The sequence below is a fragment of the Hetaerina americana genome, unplaced genomic scaffold (assembly GCF_022747635.1).
Source record: "Hetaerina americana unplaced genomic scaffold, ioHetAmer1.1.p SCAF_42, whole genome shotgun sequence".
Lineage (NCBI taxonomy): Eukaryota > Metazoa > Arthropoda > Insecta > Odonata > Calopterygidae > Hetaerina > Hetaerina americana.
Genome location: NW_027287008.1, coordinates 4,345,001 through 4,351,599, shown reverse-complemented (window position 1 = coordinate 4,351,599; position 6,599 = coordinate 4,345,001).

Sequence of the window (6,599 nt, the reverse complement as noted above, 5' to 3'; positions counted from 1 at the left end):
TCTTCTGCTATTTTAAGAGTACTCCCAACCCCTTTTCTAGACTGCAATATTCATATTTCAAGACGTTTTGGCCAGTTATGTGAGCCTTTGCCGTTTTTATTGACATCCAGGGAAACCATATATGTTAAAGGCGTCACGAAATGCGCTACTTTAAATTCTGGGGACGAGACCATATTTCCATTATATATGCATCATATAATTAATATATAATAACTACGCTGTTGTTTATTTAATAAATTAAATTTGAGTATTCTAACGCAGGGTCCACAGGAGCTCGTCTTCCGAAGTTTGCTATTTTGATTAAAACAACTTTCATTGTCATTTACCGCTAGGCTGGGTTTATTGGGAAAAATCATTTCGATTGACAAAGAAGATGTCTTATCAAAGACGGTAACTGAAAATTTTAATGAAGGCACGGTAGTTCTAACAGTTCTCATAAGTTATCCTCTTCTTAATTCAAGGATGGAAAACTTCGGCCTTTGTAGTCACCACTGAAATATGATTTGCGGAGTAGCAATCCCTGCAATACCAAGTCCCGAAGTCTTGATTCAACCCAATGAAAACTAACCACCTATTTCTTAGTACAAGGTTTACACATCGTATTAGAAGGAGATAGCCATGACATTGGAATTTGTCTATAATGTTACAGTTCTGAGGAAATAATTTCCTTTTATCACAATATGAACTGGCACAAGTGGTGGTTTCAAACTGGTTTCCATTTCTTATGTGGGTATTTGATTGAAAGTTTTTCTGCGTACATTCTCTTTTGTATGCTGTAAAGAACATTTTTATGGTGTTATTTAAAAGGATGGTTTTGGAAAATTTACGTCTGTGGCTAAACACGGTAAAGCAAAGGAATTAATGTTTATTGAAATGGGCGGTGGGTGATGAGCAAGACTCACTATCGAGAAGTAATTTCCCATGATCGAAATTGTGGTATTGTTCGAACAAGTGGGCACCAATTTTTTTGAACGACTAGTTTTTTATTTAGAGGGCTTAGGCCTTATCTCCAAATATTGTATACCGAAATGCAAGGGTAGTGGAATGCCGATGTATGAAAAACTACACATCCACATCTTTCTCAGAAAATGATCATTGACCGAGCTTATGATTGCTGTTGTCATCCTAGTTGCTCTAAGTTCCGAGGATTGAGTTTTTTATATGTAATGCTGTGTATTAGAAATCACTATGGGCAAAAGGTGCTATTCAGTTAAAATACATCAAACATCTAAAGATTAATAATTAGATACGTAACAGTCATGACTCCTGAACCATTTATTTAATACATACTCGTATAAGATTTCCAGTGGTGTATATTAACTGTGACAGAATACCACATCATGAACCAAGTTATTCCTTAAAAAATGATTTGGAAAATATGGTAATCATATATTACTCATGGGTTTGGCTTTGAATTATTGATTTTTGGCTTTTTAGTGTGGCAAAATACTGACTGGAGATTAATTTGATTCAACTTGCAGTCATTCTTGCCATTGCCTCTACTGATATTAACTATATAGGTACTGAACCCCTCCAGCATCAACAATGGGGGACGCGATTGAGAACAATTCATTTGAAGTCTTAGAACTTTATCTATACATTTACATTTCTAAAAAAATGATAGAAAATTAAATTTTCCTGTAAAAGGACATGTGCATGGTCATTGACATAAGCAAGATCCTAAGTCAAGTGATCATTATATTTGACCATTTAGAGTTTCACTATGCTTCATTTCATCTTAGAAAATAAATTTATTTGAAACTTAAAAGAAAATTACTTGGTCAACTGTATTACTCTTCACCCTATAAGACTTCAATCATGTCCAAATAATAAAAATGCAATTTCAGAGAGTCAGCTCAGTTGAGAGAGAGTCCAGTCAGTACATATGCTGAAGTTATTATTATTATTACTTTTTATTTGCCCAGAGATCACAATACAAAAATGCCAGGTGGGTGGTGTATGTACATGATATAAGGCACATCAAAAAGGAGCAAAGACACAGGCTCAATTAAGATACATAAAAGAAATGATGCTCATGGTTACATAAATGTTTGGCATAAACCCATGAACATTGACTGTAACATGCACATGCAATATCAAATTCAGAAAAATCATTGAACACCAACATGAATCAGACCATGACCATTGCTAGAAACTAAAAGTATGAGCTTACTGGTCGGGAATATTGTTGAGATATTCGTCAACTGAGTAGAACATATTGCGCTGTAGATATCTTTTTAATTTATGCTTGAATGCTGCAGTTCTCTTTGTATCCTTGATACTTTTGGTTAGTTTGTTATATAATCTGATGCCCATTTCATTGGGTCCTAATTTCAATGCTTTAGTTCTTATATTCCCATAATGGAAGTCATTCTTTCTTCAGGTGTAATGATGATGATAGTTAGAATTAGGAGAATAGTTGCCGATTTTATTTTTTATACATAGAATTAAAAACATAATGTCGATGCACGGGAATGGAAGCAAAATTAATTCATGGAAAATATGCCTTGATGGAGCATTGTGAGGTTTCCTGGAGAGAAGCCCTTATTTTTTTTAAATTTCTTAGTTCACCATCAGCAGATCACCCTAAATAATATGGTATTTTAAAGATATTATCTTAGCAATTAATATCTTTTCCAACAAGAATTCCAATTAAATAATTTAAAAGTTATGTGAGTACTGCATCATAGCATTATCCATATGGGATATTAATGAAAAATAGAACTGGTACTAAAAAGGTTATCCTCATGAGATACATAAGGTAAGTAGTGCATATGATAATACATTAATGTCTTGCGTGTCGGTAATATTTATATGATGAGTATGTCTGGTGCATGAATATACATAATTATTTATTTTGCAAGAGAAATGCATTGTGCTAGATATGTTTACATAATTTTTTCATTTAAATTGTACCATTTCTAAATCTTAATGTTGCAAACCTGTTATAATATATATTTACCAATTTTTATTAGAGTTCACCCAGTACTAAGCACGACGGCGTGTGAAATTCAGACATCAGGGTAGGGGGGCCAGTTCCTATCCCTGTACCGGTTATGGTTTCCCAGGAAGACCTGGTACCAAAAAAATCACATAGCTTGGGTTTCTGTATGTATATACATATATATATATATATATATATATATATATATATATATAAATGTGTGTATGTATATTACATATATACACACATTTATATATATATTTTTTTTAAGGTAATCTACTGTTTAAGGTAGGTTTTTGGATGGACACAACTACCAAACAAATATTTTATTACTCCTAACAAAACACAAAATCCATCATCCTACTCTATATCAGGTCCCTCTTCATCTCTGAGTACTTTCTTCCTCCCTTCATCCCGTCCAACATCCCTATCCTGTTCCTTCCCTTTCCTCTTTTGCCCAACATTCTACCCTCTATCACAGTCTTCAACATCCCACTGCCAGTCAACACCCCCTTCATCCACTTTTCCTGCCTCCATAGGATTGCTCCCAACAAACCCCTCTCTTCGCCCACCATACCAAGTACTTCCTCATTTGTTTTCTTCTCTGTCCATTTAACCTTCTCCATTCTTCTCCACACCCACATTTCAAAAGCCTCCAATCTACGTCTATCCTCCAGCTTCAATGACCACGTTTCCGCGCCGTACATAGCTACGCTCCATATCAAAGTTTTAACAAGTCTTTTCTCAACATCCTTACTCAATGTCCCTGTCATCAACTCCCTCTTCCTTGTGAAAGCCTCTTTGCCTAGCGCAATTCTTCTCCTTACGTCCTTACTACTTTGATCGTGTTGGTTCAAAACACTACCGAGATACGTAAACTGCTCTACCTGCTCTAGTTTTTGCCCTCCTATTTTAATGTTAAGCTTGGCCTTTTTCTTTCTAGAAAATCGCATAACCTTTGTTTTATTAATATTGATTCTCATCCCTTACCGGTCGCACTGAATTTCCAATGCACTAAGCAATGCTTGCAACCCCTTGGCTGACTGACAAACTAAAGCTTGGTCATCAGCAAACCTAACTGATTTTACGAATTCCCCGCCCACCTTCATTCCTACCTCCAGTTCTTCCCATGCCTCCTTAATCATTTCCTCTGCATATCGGTTGAACAGCAATGGTGATAATGCACAACCCTGCTTTACACCTCTTCCTAAAACTGCCCATCCGGACACCCTGTTCCTCACCCGCACCTGAGCAGTCTGAGACATGTACAGGTTGTGGATTAGCCTCCTTTCCCTCCAATTTATTCCCATTTTCTGCAATATACTCATTAGTTTTTCCCAATTCACTTTATCAAATGCTTTTTTGAAATCTACAAAACAGGCAAATACCTCCTGGTTGTGTTCTATATTCCTCTCGATTAATAATCTCATTACTGCAATGGCATCAAGCTTACCTCTCCCCTTCCTAAACCCAAACTGATTATCCCCTAAGTAATCATTTGCCCTACTCTCTATCCTTTTGTTTATGATCCTGAGAACAACTTTAGCTGTGTGGGAAATCAAACTTATTGTCCTGTAGTCCTCACATGATATAGCCTTTACCTTTTTCGGATTAGGAACTAAAACTGATCTCACAAAGTCTTCCGGCCAGATTCCTTCCTCATAAATACTACTGATCAGTCCATTTGGCCTCTTCCTCCCACAATTTCCTAAGCTTTTTAATAGTTCCGCAGGAATGTTATCCACCCCCACGGTCTTATTTAGTTTCACCTCCCTTAATGCCCTTTCTATCTCATCGTCTAGTATGCCTGGACCTAAGCTATCTTCCTCTACGTCATATTCTTTTTCAATGTCTAACTTTGTTGGTCTAAGCTCTTTACTATACAGTTCTTCTATATATTCCTTCCATCTCTCTTGGATCTTTCCTGTGTCAACTATTACCTTACCCGCCTTATCTCTAACTGTTAGCATAGATCTCCATTTCTTACTTCCCAATAAAGATTTAACTTTGCTGTACAGCACACTGATTTCACCCTTCCTCTGCATACTTTCCATATCCTTGCACTGTGTCTTCCACCATGCTTCTTTCGCTTTATTTGTAGCTTACCTCAATTTATTGTTTAACTCTTTGTACTTCATTTTGCCTAACTCTGCATTTACATTCTTCCATTTTCTCCGCTCATCCATCTTTGTAATCATCTCATCCGTGATCCATGGCTTCCTAGTTCTTTCAGCATTAATGGTTCCAATAGTGTTTTTTGCGGCTTTAGACAACCCTTTCTTGATACTTTCTCATTTTTCTTCGATAGTACTTAGCTCTTTACCATCCTCCATGATTTCCTCTACAGCCTGTTGGTAATCCTTCCTTTTCAAACCATTTAATGCTTCTACATTCCATTTTCTAACTCGCCGCCCCTGCCTTATCTTTCTGAAACGGACGCTAAATTTCATAACAACTAAATTGTGGTCTGAGTCCGCATCTGCTCCCGGGAAGCTGTGCGAATTTATCACACTGTTCCTAAACCTGTGTCTAACCAGGATATAATCTAGCTGATACCTTTCTGAGTCACCTGGCATTTTCCATGCATACCTGCGTCTTTTGTGATGTCTAAACCAAGTGTTGGTGATGACTAACCCCTGTCTCCTGCAGAACTCAACTGCTTTCTCCCCGCGGTCATTCCTCGTGCCTAAACCGTAGTCCCCGACCTCGTCACCATCCCTTCCTTCGCCTACCATCGCATTCCAATCCCCCATCACTAACAAATGTTTCCCTGCAGGAACACACGTGATTATGTCCTCTAACTGATCTTATATCCTATCGACCTCTTCTTCCTTATGGTTGCTCGGTGGCATGTATACCTGAATAATAACCAAGTTCGTCGGTTCTGCTTTTATCTCTACTAGTAGTATTCTATCCGTTACCTGCTCTATGTTGACTACGCTTCTTCCTACCTCTTCATTTAATACCATGGCAACCCCTCGTTGGCTCTCGTCCCCGCCATTGTATATTATTCTATACTTATCACTCCAGTAATCCCCGCTATCCTTCTATCTCACCTCGCATAGGCCTAAAATATCTATATTTCCCCTTTCCATCTCTCGCTTAACATTCTGCAATGTCCCTGTCCTCATCATTGTCCTAAGATTCCACGTTCCTATTCTAACTAATTTGGTCTTCTTCTCCTGCGTCTTATGTCCTGCTGCTGCTGGTTTTCCCTTGCAAGGGTTTCGTGGGATGACGACCTCGGAAGCCTTGCCTCCCCCGCTGCCGGGCACGACACACGGCCGATTGGGCCGAGCCCCATAGTTGCCAGGACTCAAAATCTCACTATTGTCCATCATATTTTTCTTGGGAATAATAATTGAGGTGGTTTCCCGTTGCCTTCCTCAATAGTGTTTTTAACGTGACACCATCACTTACTGGCTGGCCCACTGGGGTCAGACGCCATTGCAACCGCCTCACTGAGGAACAGATGCTGCGTTGACTACCTTTCATCTGGCTCCTAACCTTTGACCTATCTGGCATGAGTCACCCTACCAGGAGCAATTATCATTACTCCCGCCAGCACAGCTCTAGGGGTCATCGGAACTCACAAGCCCTTCCACGACGTCAAGGTTGTAGTCCGGGGGTAGTAATATATAAATATATTTATATA